This window comes from Procambarus clarkii, chromosome 10, assembly GCF_040958095.1.
Source record: "Procambarus clarkii isolate CNS0578487 chromosome 10, FALCON_Pclarkii_2.0, whole genome shotgun sequence".
NCBI classification, from domain to species: Eukaryota; Metazoa; Arthropoda; class Malacostraca; order Decapoda; family Cambaridae; genus Procambarus; species Procambarus clarkii.
Window position 1 is genome coordinate 10,031,358 of NC_091159.1, and position 16,517 is coordinate 10,047,874.

General features: G+C 45.0%; 1 protein-coding gene across 1 annotated transcript in view; it reads right to left on the reverse strand.

The window, feature by feature from the left end:
* Window positions 1-334: 334 nt before the first annotated feature.
* LOC123747170 (terminal nucleotidyltransferase 5C) overlaps window positions 335-16,517 on the reverse strand; it is a 77,015-nt gene continuing 60,832 nt past the window's right edge. The window contains exon 2 of the mRNA XM_045729207.2: window positions 335-4,163. The gene's annotated coding sequence lies outside the window, so the exon portion shown is untranslated. The remainder of the gene's footprint in view (window positions 4,164-16,517) is intronic.

The window sequence follows — 16,517 nt, forward strand, 5'->3', positions numbered from 1 at the left end:
TACACGAGGCTCTAAAATTCAATATGAAGCGAATTAAGTTAATATTTGATGAAGGGGGTTGGGGGGGGGGGGCTGCCCTCTTAAGCTCTATTAGCATTTGACGATAGGTTCTAAAACTGAAGTGGAGAGACACATCCAAAAATGATTAGAAATTCACCTACCAATATGATAGAATCACGTTTCGATTCTTTCCAGAAACGTGTACTAAGCTATCAACAGAACATGTCTCTACAAGTTGTGTCCCCAATGTCAAATGCTAGTCGTTTGACAGACTTCCTTATCCTGACCAAGTTGCACCTTTCTCCCGACTTTTTTTTGGGGGGGTTGGGGGGTTGGGGGGTTGGGGGGTCTTGCATTGCTCCAATTGATCAGCTTTTGGTCATACTCCTTCGACCATTCCTCCGAACTCATTAAAATGAGATTCCACTTTGTCCCTCTTTACAAGTCTCTTACAATTTCCTAAATGCTTGCCCATTTACACTAGCTGATCAGCTACATGTCCCTTCCGAATGATTAGTCAAGCTATGGCCTTTCTTAGGCATTGGATAAAATTAACAGGGGAAAAATATTACCTTAGAAATGTATCTATCCTGACAGGAAGCGATAAACATCAGCCCAAGTTCAACAATATTAAGTTTATGTAAGCATTTGAGCAGCTGAAATACAAAGTGCTTGTACAACTTAGTGAAGTACTAGTGTTCAGAGTGCACAAACAGGTTTATAGTACAATTATGCATCCACAGTACATGTACAGGTCAGCAAATTGTAAGTACTAAATTTTCCTTAAACACCTTGTGTACATCACTCAAGTAATCCAGCAAACAACTCTAGCAGCTACTGAACTACTGAAGTGCTTGCTTAACCACAGAGGTGTTGACCAAAGCACCTTATTAATTACTTGAACACACAATTTTCAACACTTAAATATTTACACAAACACTTAAGGATTTACTTAAACACTCAAGTAATTATTCATAACGACTCGAGTAGTTGCCTAATCAAGAAGTTATTCAGGTGCCCCTTCCGAGGGGGTCCTAAGAGCACCCAGCTCGTCAGTGGAAACTTCTTAATCACAGGACGAGGAAAATGCCAAATCACTCGGGATTTAATGTTGCTGAATGAAGTGTAAGAGATGTTGGGAGGGAAGGGGGGAAGGTAGCAATGGTATAGAGAAAAGATGGGAAGAAGGGATAAATAGGAGGGGGTGGGAAAGGATAGAGGAATATTGGGGCGAGATGCAAGGATGAAAGTAACCATTACAAAAATAAAGAGCCCATCTTTCCAGTCTCATTGACCTGAAGGAGAGACCCCACAGGAGGAGCTTGCCACGTTAAGACGTCACACTAAACTGATAAGAACACCCAAGGGTATCTAACCTAATACCGACACTAGCCTTATGTACACCACCTACACTCCATACTAGTGCAAGAAAACACCCATTACTACATTACATCTGGGGAAAGAAGACAAGATAAAAAGGCTAAAACCATACACTGAACACAAACAACGCTGGTGTTGGGCGAGATATTAAAAAAAAAAGAACACCAAGGGGCCAGGTCCGTTGCTGATGATTGAGCTGTAACAGACATGTTCTAACATCAGTTCATGTCTGTTGCCGAGTTTATACAGGTCATTGATGAGCATCTATCCCGGCTGCCCATCTCGGGGGATAACTCCTTCAAATGAGTGAGATTGCGTGGTAGGCAAGTCTGCAGGGAAAGGTGATCACCGGCTCAGGTGTGCACACACATGGAGGGCGAGTGGAGAAGAGAGAGAGGGGGGGAGGGGGGGAAATAATCGAACCTTCATTGCATAGCTGCAAGAAAATCCATCACTCAATCAACTGGGAGATTTGTAAAACAGGAAAAGGTTTCACCGAAGTCATTAATTACAGAGAGTGGGTCACACCTGTAGGTATCACAGTAATGGTGCTACACCTTAAATCACAGCTTTTTATAGGGGATTGCCCCCCTCCCCCTGCTTGCCCTCTTGCCTAGTGATAGCAAGGGATAGATATACATATACACACTCACACCTTAAGAGTAACCAGAGCACAGTGAAGGTGTCGGGGGACGACTGATTTTAACAAGAAAATTCAAATATAATAAATTCCCACAAGTCCCATGAAATGTCCACAATGAAAGTAATATGCAGGTATGAAATTTATGTAACGGAGGGATAATTAAGTCATTCTAATTACAAATTCACATTTCTAAATTGCCCATCGTGATCATCGACGGTGTAGCCTATTATAAATACAATAAAATGATGTGTTTTGGGGGGGAGAACACTGCACACACGAGCCGTGATACATCCTTCCTACTGATTTGTGCTTGCAAGAAAATACTTAGGCCTACTTAAAAAAAAAAAAAAGAAATATCGTTTAACATTTACATATCACTAGACGGGCAAGACATGTAAACCCCGCCATTTTAAAAACTAGAAGAGCCTCGTTTATATGCACGTTTCTCCTGGTTACTGCAGAATTATGATATTGGCTACATATAGTTCTTTAAGATGTCCTTAAGACGGCCAATACACCAACCACAAGTAAAAGTCATTTCTATATCACATTTAGAGGAATAAACTGCAATTACGAAGATGATCTCAACTCACTCAACGTTTACACTTTTCTCTCTCATAAGTTCACACAGCATATGGGTTAAACTAATCTTTACCAATGGATGTGATGTATCTACACATGTGAAACAATCAGGAGAGGATTCATTCATTCACTCGCCTAGAGCTTTGTACCTTCGTGAAGATGGGCTTCAGACGCCCGTGGACTTTTACACCCCCTGGACAAATAATGGGTAATATTTAAGTGAACCTACCTATTAGAGGAGATATAAAACAAATGGTACTAGATGGGCAGCTCCTGAGAGCCACCCAGGGCTGCTTGTGACTGCTGTGGCCTCGCCACGCCGCCGCCGCCACCACCACACGGGCACACTCCAACCACAGGTCATCAGTTCATAAATAGGCTATAGGCAGAGCAGACCTAGAGCCATGATAATTTACAATTTGTATGCGAATTACAGGTCAAAGTCAAACTACACCCTGGCCAAAGGAGGGTGTAGATAAGCCCTAGCCAAAGCAAGCTGCTAGTAACAAGGGCCCACAAACTTGCACTTTAACCAAAGAAAAGGTCTGGTCAATCAACCAAGCGCAAGGTATATATTCTCTGCCAAATAAACTACAGGTAATCCTTGCTCTGGGTACTGACCACACCAGGCTACACAGCCTGGTAAACAACTGCTCTTCTAGCGCGTGGCTCCCTAAGCCACGCTCTACATTAAATCTGCTCTGTAAGCCGTAATTAAGCCGCTGTAAACCACACTCACACGAGACCACATTACCACATGCGTGGTAAACTGTCGAGTCTCAATCTCTGGCGTGCTAATTTCTATGTCCAACGTATGTGCATATTCAGTCTTATTACCCCCATTAGAATGTAATTTAGTTACTCTACCTACACAGATTAAACATCTGCATTAAAGTTTACAAATATTCTCTGCTAATGCAACCGATTGGCACGTACAACAACCCATCTGTAATGGTTTCTGCCAACATACGTTTCAGATATGGAAAAGAAAATAAGCACAAAAGAAATGAAACTGTCAGATGCGTGATCCAAATTCAAACACCCCGAGAGTAACAGTTACACTTTCTTCCCACAGATGGCGTAGGTAGATGCAGGTGGCGTGCCTTGGTTCCGGGTCGTATTGTTGCCTCCACCACAACTCTCCCTCCCTTTCCTTCACACCGCCTCCCTCCAAATTCATACGTTGTTGATGACTGCTTTTTTAAAGGCAAAGACAAAAAGGACGTGGGGAGAGAGGGGAACATTAGAGATTTACATTTTTTGTTTCGTTGTGCTAATAATTGCAACAGGACGACTTCTGAAGTTAAGTCGGGCGGGTAGGTAGGCATGGGAAGATGTGTTGAATGCTCGTTTGTTTCTCGAGAAGTCTTTGTTTTGTTCTAGAAGCTGCGGACGCGATGTAGCCGCATATCCACTCCTAGAAGACTGCAACGACGATTCCTAGATGCTTCTAGAAGTGGTCAGCTTGGCCCTGGATGACCTGGCCCGACCTCTGCTTGACTGCTGGCCAGAGCTGTGTGGGGATGTGGACGCTCCCTGAGGTCATCTCTTCTGCGACCTGTCAAACAATAAGAGAACATGAGGCGGGGGACTAATGAGGTCAAGTCACAGCACTGGCAGTGCCAGCTTATAATTACTAATTTAACATTATTATATGAAATGTTTTTATATTCTAAATATGGTGTAAGTAAATATTTAAAGTAACCTAAGAATTACTACGAACACACAACTAGGCCTATTTTATATAAACAGATCACACAGCTGGTAACTTTGACTCTGGTAACTTTAAAAGTTTAAAAAACTTTCAGTGACGAAAGGCTTAAGTCATTCAGCGTCAGATGTAAGTGCTCTGAAACAGTAATGAGAAGAGAACTATCAGGAGAAAGCACCAAGCCATTACGACTATATAGCACTTTGAAGGGGTCAGGATGAGAATTTGGGATGGGACGGGGGAAAGGAATGGTGCCCAACCCCTTGGACGGTTGGGGATTGAACGCCGACCTGCATGGAGCGAGACCGTCGCTCTACCGTCCAGCCCAAGTAGTTGGGCTGAAACAGTAGTCAGGACACTGACAGTATAAATATTCATCGATCCCTAGTGAGTTAGCTTTACAAACAACTGCTTGACTATGCAACAGTCATGAGTAGAACCGGAGGAGATAGGGCTCTGTGACCTAACTAGACAAGAGCTTGACCCTATCCTTTGGCCACAAGGTGGTGCTCCGCGGGAACACCCCGGAAACATTTCCAACACATGTTACATTTCAAATTTGCCTCCACACACTGCATGTGAAGGCAATTACGAACTGCGACTAATCACTGGACTCATGCGATAATATTTACTTTTTTAGACGTTTACAGCAGCACCAGACGTATGGAGCAAAATTGTCTAACCAAATGTAAACTTTGAATAATGCATAGCAATGTTTATTTCTTCACCACTCAAGATTGAATATATTCAGTTATTCTAAACGGGCTTAATATATTTTAGAGTATTATTGTGAGTAAACGCCTCACATCTTCAACATCTCTTAAAAGGCAGCAAGAAACTCTGCAATATTCAACAAGACTCGCCAATGATTATTATAGCAGAGATACTCAGTTAGGAGTATATTAGGGGAAACCCTTAACTTTGCCCCAAAGTAAACTATTTCTGTTAGGGGTAGGGCAGTGGGTAGAGGTTGTGGCTGGCGGTCTGTTGGTCGCGGGTTCCGGGCACCTAATAAGTTGATTTTTCTCTGATATACACCACGTTTGTGCGAGTGTGTAAAACTCATGATTGTTATTTGCTACCAACTACCTTTTCAATTTCATCCCAAAACATCACATTTTCTGTAAGCCTTGCTCGCCATTTACAAATATTTGAACATACTGGACATCTGTTAGATAAATTTACCAGGATGTTTAAGTTAGTACCGATTTGTGACGTTTGAAAAGACACTAATCGTCCAAGCAGATGACACCGACCAGTGTAGAGGCCCAATAACCGCCCGCCAAACACGACCAAACTACGACGTTGATACAACGTTAGAACAAGTTTTAACACCTAACAAGTTGTAACAACCAATATAGCAAGTTGTAACAACGTTCTAATACGTCATAAAGACATTACAATAAGATGTAATAACTATTACAAGTTGTAACAAGCGGAAAATAGGAACAATTTCGTTTTGCGTTTGCAGGGCTGACTAAGACAATACTATAATCTACCAATCTATAATCTAGGGAGCCGAGCGGACAGCACGCTGGACTTGTGATCCTGTGGTCCTGGGTTCGATCCCAGGCGCCGGCGAGAAACAATGGGCCAAGTTTCTTTCACCCTATGTCCCTGTTACCTAGCAGTAAAATGGGTACCTGGGTGTTAATCAGCTGTCACGGGCTGCTTCCTGGGGGTGGAGGCCTGGTCGAGGACCGGGCCGCGGGGACACTAAAGCCCCGAAATCATCAAGATCTCAAGATAACCATAATTCGGTAATGGGACGCGGAGTTAAGATAGTAACTCGTGGTTGCAAAGGGAAGTCAAAACACAGGCCAGGAAAATAGGTAGTGCGAGTGTGTCATATGGCCGGGTGGACGGTCCAGCACGCCACACACCGGGTAAATGGGGGAAACGGCACGAGCAGCAGGTATAAATAACGCGGGAGCCAGATGTTGCTAAACTGGGCGTCAGATGTACACTTTCTCCCCCTCCCCCCCCCCTACCTTACCTTACCTTTTCCCCCACCACGTGTCTTGCCCCACTCCCTATCACCCTTTGGTCCACGACTCCCCACTACCGTCTAACATGGCGACACTAATGACAGGTGACAAGCAGCAAGTACAGTCTCGCCTCGAGTACCTCTGCACCGTACTGTATGCGGGTAAGTCATATATCAACATTGTACAGCTGTTTCACACAATTACCATATGCATGAGCAGAAAGTTTACTCTCCAACTACTGAAAATGTCAATTACACGTTTTCTGGTACTTTTGATACATAAACGTTTACGTACTTTTCAAAAAATATACGCTTAAGATTCGGCAATGTAAACATTTTATCCCTATTTTACCTTTACCACCATCGCCAAAATTATTTTATCTATTCATTTTTCTTTGGAGAATCTCTGCTGTTTGCTTTTAACTTTCACAAAATATACAAAACTATCACTTCATGTCACAAAAAACGGCATTTGATGAACGTGTGTATATACAACGTTCGCATTTTGTTCTGCCTCCATAATAATGTTTTTCGTAAATTCTTGATCAGTACGACAAGTTGTTCTTGCCGAGAGGCCGCGTTCGCCCGGGTTGCCGAGCCTTAACCCTGGAACACGGACATTCTGGCGCCCTCTCAAACAAGGTACGAACACGTCCAATCTGTACTTACCATCGTTGCTTTACAACCAAAACTTGTCATGTGGAACTACTCTTAAATTTTATTGTGGAGAATGTCACTAGTTTTTAGGCTTTTTACATTTTCATACATTATTATACCGTGCCAGTGTTAGTACAATTTTACACGACTATATGAACAACGAGTGCCAGCAATTTAGCCTTCGAGTAGAATGTCTAGGCACACATAATGAAGTTTAAAGCATTTTCAGAATGGGTAAATTTCACATTCTTCCATTACTCCCATCGCATTGCTAGACACAGGCTATACAGCGAAAACACAAAATTGAATCTTAATCTGTACATTCCACTTCACTAATGAGAGGCCTAAAAGTCATTTGATCTTGGTTTTGGTCATTTTGATCTTACGAGAATGTCATTACAATCTGTGTTGTCGTTTCTGGGCTGCCAATCCAGCTTTATCTGCGTTGCAAGACGAACCCTGTCGCTTGATCCCATTCAGTGGCGTGCCTCGCCTCTATTTCAGTGTGTAGTGACGGTGAAGGCCACATAACTGGGGGGTAACTGTCTCACGGGCCCGTCTCGCCCGCAGACAAGGTCATTCCCACTGCACCCAAGCGTCCGGTGCAGGGAACACCTCTACCACACACCTATAGTCCCCCCCCCCCCACACACACACAATCCCACCCCACACCGAGGAAGGTCGCCTTTGCCCCCACTCGCCTCCACTATTACAAGACTAATTTTAAAATAAGTCACCATCTAATCAAGCGCAACGAGATTTGCATCGACCCTTTCACTGCATTAAGGTCAACACAAACATTAGCAAGTTCCCGTCCTGCTTTACCGTCCCCTTCCCCCCTCGGCAAGGTCAACGCGTCCCCCTCAATGAACTTTAAGATGGTATAAATAATTTAAATAATGGTTCGATACCCTGAATGCCAATGTTTGATGGTTTACCTGAAGTTGTGTGTCGAGGTCGGTGCCACCGCCCCATGAATACCACCGCCACCTTCCCTCCCCGCCAACACTACATGTATACCAAACCGTCTTCCCCCCCTCCCCCACTACTACATGTACGTCACGCTCAGCCCCCTTAGCTAGTACTAACACATGTATACCAGATATATATATCTGATGCGGTCACCTTGTCCTCCCTCCCCGCCGTTCACTTCGGCATGCGCTCTGCGTTCTTCCCGGGTCTGAAGATAGGACAAGGGAGTTGATCATCGCTGGAGACGAGTCTGACGAGACGTGGCCACCATATACATGATGATTAGGGATATAGCCAAGGCTTTCCAGGATGCTTGGCGGACAACGTCGTTTATGGCTTGTATAATTGGAGCTAAACATCTGAACTACCGAGACGGCGCACTCGCGGGAGGAGGCCGAGACATATCTATAACCCAACACAAAATACTTCAGGGTCAGCGTCCTATCGCAGCACGGTCAAGTACCTTACTGGGACGAAAAATGTCACAACCAACGTAGAATAAACCAAATACAAACTGGACTAATTAGGTACGCAGATTGAAGGTCAGTAGGCAATGCTTCAACAAAACTGTCACCACGGAGGAGGAAAACCCATGACGAGGATACAGATTATAAAAACAACAGGAAGATGAAAATATTCAACCTTGATAAATGAGGCGGCAACATTCATGCAGGGAATTCAAATGCCGATTCTTGAATAGGTCAAGTGCTGCACAAGTGGCCTTGGTGGGTCAGTGACGACACTTTACCCTTGTAACAATTAAGGCAGCTAGTGAACCTCTTCTGTGATTGTAATTTAAACTATCGGAAATATTTCCTTGTGCCAGGGTGTTCGTACATTGCCTGATGAAATTAGGCTTTAATTAGCATCTTGCAGGAATTAGTTATTGCAAGATGCATGAAGGTAATTTTTGCAGCCATCACTCTCCTTACCTGAGGGCCCGCTGATGGAGACACAGGTGTGGTTGAGTACCGGGGCTCTCATTGTTCAAGGAGGGTTGATGGTTGCAGAGTGCTGTAACACTTGTGCAGTGCAAATTCAGGGAGTAGACGGGCTGGGTAGCGGAGAAATATGGGGGTCTGGTTAGCGGTCATCATTTTGTCTTGTGTTGACCGTCATTCGATTCATTTATGTTCACTGCGTGCGGGGGCGTCTAGTTACCTGGTTTATCAGACTGTCCACCTCAAGTCGGAGACAGAGCCGTGGGGGGACTGATCCTAGGAAAAACTCCACATAGCCAAGAAGGGAGCGAGTGCTGCTTGCCACACCGCATAGGGTACACCTTAAGTGCTCGTGTGTAATTTGCTGCCATGTTCACTTGAGCAAAGACGGCATTTTGTTGGAGCCATGTTCAGAGCAGACTGTTGTCCTTTTGCCCGCTGCTGCGTTCCATACAACATTTATGTAAACTGAGCCAGACCTCCGCCACGCTTGGGTGGCTAGTCATGTACAAATGCACATATTACACACAATTACCAAGCAATGTCATTATGTACACATTACTCCCGCCGTCAGCCTCAGCACCACGAGACACTACCCGTTGCCAGTCTGAAGGAGGCGTGGTCGTAGCTATGAGTACCAGAGGACCACGGCTGTTGAATACTTCCCAGCAGACATTAGAAATATTACCGGAACAAAGGCAGACTTGTTCAAAAAGCAAATAGATAGTAATACAATTCTTGCAGGAACCTGTTATTCTCTACCACAGACGTGACCACACATCTATAATGCTAACCAGCATATACACATTTTCCTCTGTCCTCCACGGACAGGGTTAGAGATCCGTTATAATATAGTTCAGTGATTTATTGAAGAATCGGCCAATGGTGGTGATTGCAGTGTTTTTAAAATGAAGACGGGACTAGCCAGGCCGAGGTGGGTATGTGGTCCAGCAGACCGCTCCGAGCGGCCTGTTGGCCCAAGTTCTCCCTAGGCCACCGAGGCTGACCAGTACTACACACGGCGTGTCTTGGTTAACAAGGCATCAAACTTACTCTTTAACAGAGCCGAAAGTTGGAACAAAACTTTGTGGTGCTAATTTGCAAGATGTACAATTTCAAGCTGAATTTTACTTTGTTTAAAAGAGAACAAAAGACAATGCAAAAGGGTCTAATGCTACTCCCCCCCCCCCCCCACTTTAGGGATATGACATCCATGTTCACCCACCCTGGGACCATCCCGTGTCCCAGAGCTCAAGAGGAATGAATTACCAAAGACGGGAGTTAACATGGCGTCACGGTGTTTTACCTCCAACATACACAGACAGGAAGCACGCACGCAACCAACTGGTTGAGGCGGGACCAAAGAGCCTAAGCTCAACCCCCCCCCCCCGCAAGCACAACTAGGCGAGTACACAAGGTGTGAGTGCTGTTACACGAACAAGGGAACACTAAAACAAAATGAAAAATTAGCCACACTAGTAGTACAAGCGTCTTAGTTTAGTTAAATTACTAAGAATCTCATCCCGTGGAATGAGATGCATCTAACCTTTCCCATTACCATAGAGATGGTAATGGGAAAGGTTAGGAGGCACAATGGGCTCGGGAGCTGAACCCCGAGACGGCGAGCAAATGGAATGCACCAAAATGTAACGAGGTGATGAAGGCACACTTCCTACACATCTTCGAATGTAGATGTGAAAAGAGCCCAATAGGCTCGGAAACCTATACACCAGTTATGTAAGGGTTGAGCGGCCGAGCATAAGAAGGGGGGGGGGGGGGGATTAGCTCACCCCTGGCAAGTGTAACTTATAGTACCCCCCCCCCTCGCCCTACTCCGTACACCACCACTGATAACAGCCGCAACAAAACAAAAATCACTTGCTTACCACTCGAGGAAAGCCGATCAGAAGGCTGTCAATCAATCTCCCCGAAGGGAAGGAACACTGGGAAGGAGAAGACCGCGAGAATATGTTCAACACATGGACACGTTGATGAAGATTTAGCCACCCAAGAGGTGGCACGGGCATGAGTAGCCCGTAAACAACATACACACATGGACAGCAAATCAAGGAAAGTTTTACATTTAGTAAACAGGAAATATGAGGAAACAGGAAATAAATAAGAGGAAATTGATTGGAGCCTGCGATTGTCCTCTTCCCCCCCCCCATGGACACTAACGAACGGAAACCATAAGGAAGATAAAAATAAAATGGTGAAAAAACTTAGCAGGACGCGGCGGAATAGGGCGGGGGGGGGGGGGATTGATACATGATAGCATTTTAGGGGGAAAGGGGAAGGGAACTATCAGGGGGAAAGCGCCAAGCCACTGGGAGGGAAGGGGGGGGATCACAAACCAGAGCGGAACACCAGACCAGACCAGACGCCGCCAATGTGGTTAAGAGGGGGGGGGCTACGAGGTAGGGATGGGGGGGGGGTAATTCGAACATTCTTCCGCCAACCTGTCACAGACCTCTCATTTTCAAACATAAAACTTGAGGCATAGATTTGTCACAACAATGTTATGAAGAATAGTTTAAACGTAAGGGTAGTGAGAAAATAGTGTGGACAACTGTTGAGGCGGGGCCCAGAAGCTAACGGTCAACCCTACAGACACATTTACACGAGTGTACGCAGGTACACAGACCAGAGAACGTAAGCTGCAGGACTGGGCAGAGAAATGGCTACTAATAATGACCAAACCACACGCCAGAAGAGGGAGAAACGACAACGTTTCGGTCCGCCCTGGTCCATTATCAAATATTACGTCATGATGGTCCACATACGACTTGGTAATGGTCCAGCACGGACCGAAACATCGTCGTTCCTCCATCTTCTGACGTGTGAGGTTTGGTCATCATATCTTAGCCACATTGTGACTCATCGTCTGCAAATGGCTACTAATGTTCAATCCCAGCAAATTTAATGACATTTGATAAATGGCAAACCGAGGCCTGGATAGTAGTACAGTACACAATGGAACCAACTGTCATAGCAACTAAAAAAGCCTCTGGAGACTATACGAATGTTAATGGTGATCAGCAGCGCCCACAACTTCACTGTTGAAATGAAATTAGAAACATTTTGAAACGTCAACAGGTTATTATTCGGACATCTACTTTAGATGTCTGATTAATGTCACAATCTACTTTATAATGATCCAGGACGGGCCGAAACGTCATAGTCTCATCTTCTAAAATGTGGTTTGGTCAACATCTACTTTTAGATGTATTCTGGAATATGCTGCACCAGCATGTACCCCACCATGTAACGCACGAGAAAATGACCAAGAAAAATTCAAAGATGTGCTAAGATGCCAAAGAGGAGCTGAACTATGATTATGCTGGCTGGTTAGAAACTATAATAATTCGAGTATGGATATGATCAGAACATGCAAGATACCGAGAGAACAGACGAGGTGAACCAATGAGATGACTCGAGGCAGTAGCTACATTGACTTTTCTATATAGATGTTTTGTGAAACAAATTAGCGAGGTGTGGGCTCGTCATCTCCCGCACGAGGCTTCTCCATGGGAATGGTGTACTGTGCAGACATGAGCCCAGCCACATGGTACAACCCGTCCTCTTAAAAATAACGTCACTTTTCGCTCGTATGCGCGCTATGGCCAAATTTGGACGTATTTTGAAGTGAAATCGACTCAAAAGTGACTACTGTCCCGTTTTCTGTTTGAGTCGTCCGGCTTACTCGGACAGGTTAGGAGAGGAAACTTTCAATTAACGTTTTGAAACAGAATTTCCTGCCCACCTAACCTATCAGAGGACCCTTAACTTACTACTGTTAAAAAAAAAATCCCAAATTTATTTTCATTTTTTTTTTATTTTCAAATTACGTCCACTTTCGGCCATACGGGTAAACGGCCAAAAGCGATGTTATTTTTAAGAGGACAGGTTGATGGTAAGCCGCTCCAAGTAAAAAACCTCAAGAAATATTAAACATCGTCTCCTCCGTTAATCGATTCCTGCTGTGTATCGAGACCAGGAAGCGGTTGTAAGACCTAACACGTGTGTGACTAATTTCCAACACGTCAGACTGTAATGTTGTGCATGCTAATTATATCCCGATCATCCCCATTAAGCTCCTGTGAACATCCCTTGAACACGGCAGTGTTCTTAGGTCAGCCCATCCTCTTCAGCGTCCACAATGTCACTAAACCGACGTACTAAATTAACCGAACCTAACCTATCCAAGGACCCACGAGTACAAAACGGGACATCGCGTCAATTTTGCGAGCCACTATTATTTTTGGTTCACTAGTTTTTGCCCTTAGGGAGTTTGTACGTCAAAATACGATGTTCGAGAGAAGGGGTTGGTTAGGTTGAGCCGTGCAGTTAAGCGTGTCATATTGCAACATTATGGCTTAGGGAAGCAGCGAGTAGACGCTTCGTACACTAACATTTCCCAAAATGTAGGGTTAACAGTGATAAACTAGTTTCTTTAATTTACACAGTTGTATCAGTGATCCTTCTCCCTCAAATAAACGTGGGAGCCACCAATAAAAGGGCCACCATATTATACTAGCAACATATCAAATATCGATCGAATCAAAACTAATTCCCTGCATCACAGGTCGGGTTAGATACGACCTATAATCTGGCAGCAATTATTTTAGATTCTGTACGGTTACGCTGAGCACTTTACTGTTGTTGAATACCACCGACTAGCTGGCTATATTGCACCGACATTATTGCACACAAGAGGTGGTCAGTGGAAAAATAATTTCGAACACTAAAGAAGAAGAGACATTTCTATGCACTACATGTGGTAAAGCGAGGAGGTAAAATCTACCTCCAACTAGTTTCAAGAACAAGCAGAACAGAATGCTAGAACAACAAAATGCACGAGGAACATAGGTGAGTCAGAGCCCAACTGATAAGCCTCGCCTCAAACACATTTAGATAAGAGGCTTATGCTGACTGAAGACACCTGTCACTACCGACGGGGAACACGTAGACAGTCACCCAAGATGTAGTAAGACGAGCCGTGCGCTAAGCTGACGAATACTGCAACTTTGAGTACTCTCTCATTCCAGGAACCAGAATTGGATTAAACAAACAGTAACAAGCCTCAAAATGTTAGAAGTGAGGAGAGAGCTGGGAGACGGACACGATACCTGCCAATAGTAACAGTTTTGGTAAAGACAGGATGGTTAACATGTAAACAATACATGATGAAGGATGTACCAGAGATGTTCAAGGATGCACTTGTTCTCACACACACAAAGAGATAAAGAGAGGGGGGGGAGGGGGAAATAGGGATGAAATGGAAGAGGAAACCATTTAAGGACAGTCTCCTTACACAAATATGAAGTAGATGACGCGCACAATAAGAATCATCACATGACAATGCTCGTAGGTTGGGGGCTGAATTTAATTGAATTTCACTGGGAGCAGCCCCCCCCCCCTTTCAAAGCTAAAGAAATTGTTGACCTGTAGAGATCCTTTACTGCTAGAATCCACTCGGTAAAACATCTAAACTATTGGGACCAACTAGAGCGCCTAAATTTGTATTCCCTTGAGCGCAGGCGGGAGAGATGCATAATAATTTAAACGTGGAAAATATTAGAGGGGCTGGTCCCAAACCTGCACACAGAAATAACAGCACACGAGACCAAAAGGCATGGCAGGATGTGCAGAATACCCCCGTTAAAGAGCACAGGTGCAACAGGTACTCAGAGAGAACTATCAACATCAGAGGCCCGAGACTGTTCAACACGCTTCCACTACACATAAGGGGCATAACTGGCCGACCCCTCACAGTGTTCAAGAGAACTTGTCAAACACCTCCAGAGGATACCTGATCAACCAGGCTGCGACTCATACGTCAACTTGCTCGCAGCCGCGTTCAACAGCCTGGTTGACCAGTCCAACAATGAGGAGGACTGGTCGACGACCGGGCCGCAGAGACGGTAAACCCCCGAAATCATCTCAAGATAAACCTCTAGAGTGGAGGCGGCGGCGGCAGACGACGACGCTCCAGAAGACGCTGGCCCCCGTGTGGACATGACGCAAGATACTAAGAAGTGTCAAATAAGGACAATGAAGGAGCCCAAGTGCAGAACACTATGGTGTCCACCAAGAACACGCCTAACAGTGGACATTACACCAAGTTTTATAGTTTACACTAAACTAATACATTTCATATAGGAAAATACTACTAACTTGAGGCCAATATCAGATTAATCACAATGAGGAGTCTTCGCAAGCAGGAAAAAAAAAGAAAGAAAAACTAAGGTACAAGGCTGGTCCCAGAATTAAGAGCAGTATTATGAAGCAAGACGTGAACAGCATCCTAGACCCATTCAGACCATAGGCGGGTTTTAATGAGTGACGAACTAGGAGATGTGGACAGTCCCGGGACAACAGAATATGCTCTGGGAAGAGAAGAAACATTGGTCGAGTAACGCGTTAAAAAAGAATGAACTGTACAAAGGTAAATATAGGCCCCGAGGTTGTTGGGAGACATGACACCAGGCAGTTGGAAAGGTGTGGGCCAGGAACTGAAGCTCAACCCTGCGTGAACGCGCACAGTACAACATGTGACGGATCTGGCCGTTTCAGAAAGTGCTCCAGAAAGACAATTACGATTTCCCTTTAGCTATACTGCACACTAATTACAAAGATCAACTTTCACGGTCGCGAATCGCTCTCTATATTCTCCTAGATGTGCTCGTCTAGATGTATTTACCTAGTTGTGCTTACGGGGATTGAGCTCTCCTCTTTCGGTCCGCCTCTAAACTGCCAAATCAATCAATTCTCCCCCCCCCCCCTACCACCACCACACCCCCAGGAAGCAGCCCGTAACTGCTGTCAAACTCCCAGATACCTATTTACTGCTAGGTAACAAACGCATTAGGGTGAAAGAAACTATGCCCATTTGTTTCCGCCATTACCGGGGATCGAACCCGTAACCTCAGGACTACGAATCCAAAGCGCTCCATTCAGCTGTCAGGCCCCATTGCTACGTTATAAACAAGCCTGGTGCATCGAAATTAAAATCACAAGGTGAGCGCACAAGGTGCGGCATCACTATGGCGTCATAATGGACACTACAGGTTGTGTCCTACTGTCCTTTGGCGGGTGACGGGTCACATTCACCACACACCTTCACTAAACCTTGCGTCTGAGCAGCCCGTCCTCCCCAGGTTTCTTAACCTCAAGTAAACGGTCAATTTAAAGTACCCTCTTCTAGCCTATCAGAGGACCCAAAGCAGAAAACGGGACAGAACATCACTTTCGTAAGCCGCTTTTATTTTCTAGTATGACAATTTTTGGTCTTGAGTAACGCATACGGTCGAAAAGCGACGTTCTTTGTATGAGGACGGGTTGAACACGGCCAGAGAGACGGGGTTGTACACGGCCAGAGAGACAGGGGGTTGTACACGGCCAGATGGTGGTGTACCTGGGCAGCATTGTGGGTTCTCCCCAAGCCCGGCCAAAAGCCATCACCGAGTCAAGTATGCGGTCTTGTTGTGCGTGAACAACCAACATGTCTAATAAACGACATATTTAAGCTTTTGCCACGCATAAAGCTGCGCAACCCGACAAGACCCCCCCCCCCACCCCTTCTCCATAACCTAACACTACTCAGACCGACCTCCCTAAACTTTCCGACACATATCTCCCACT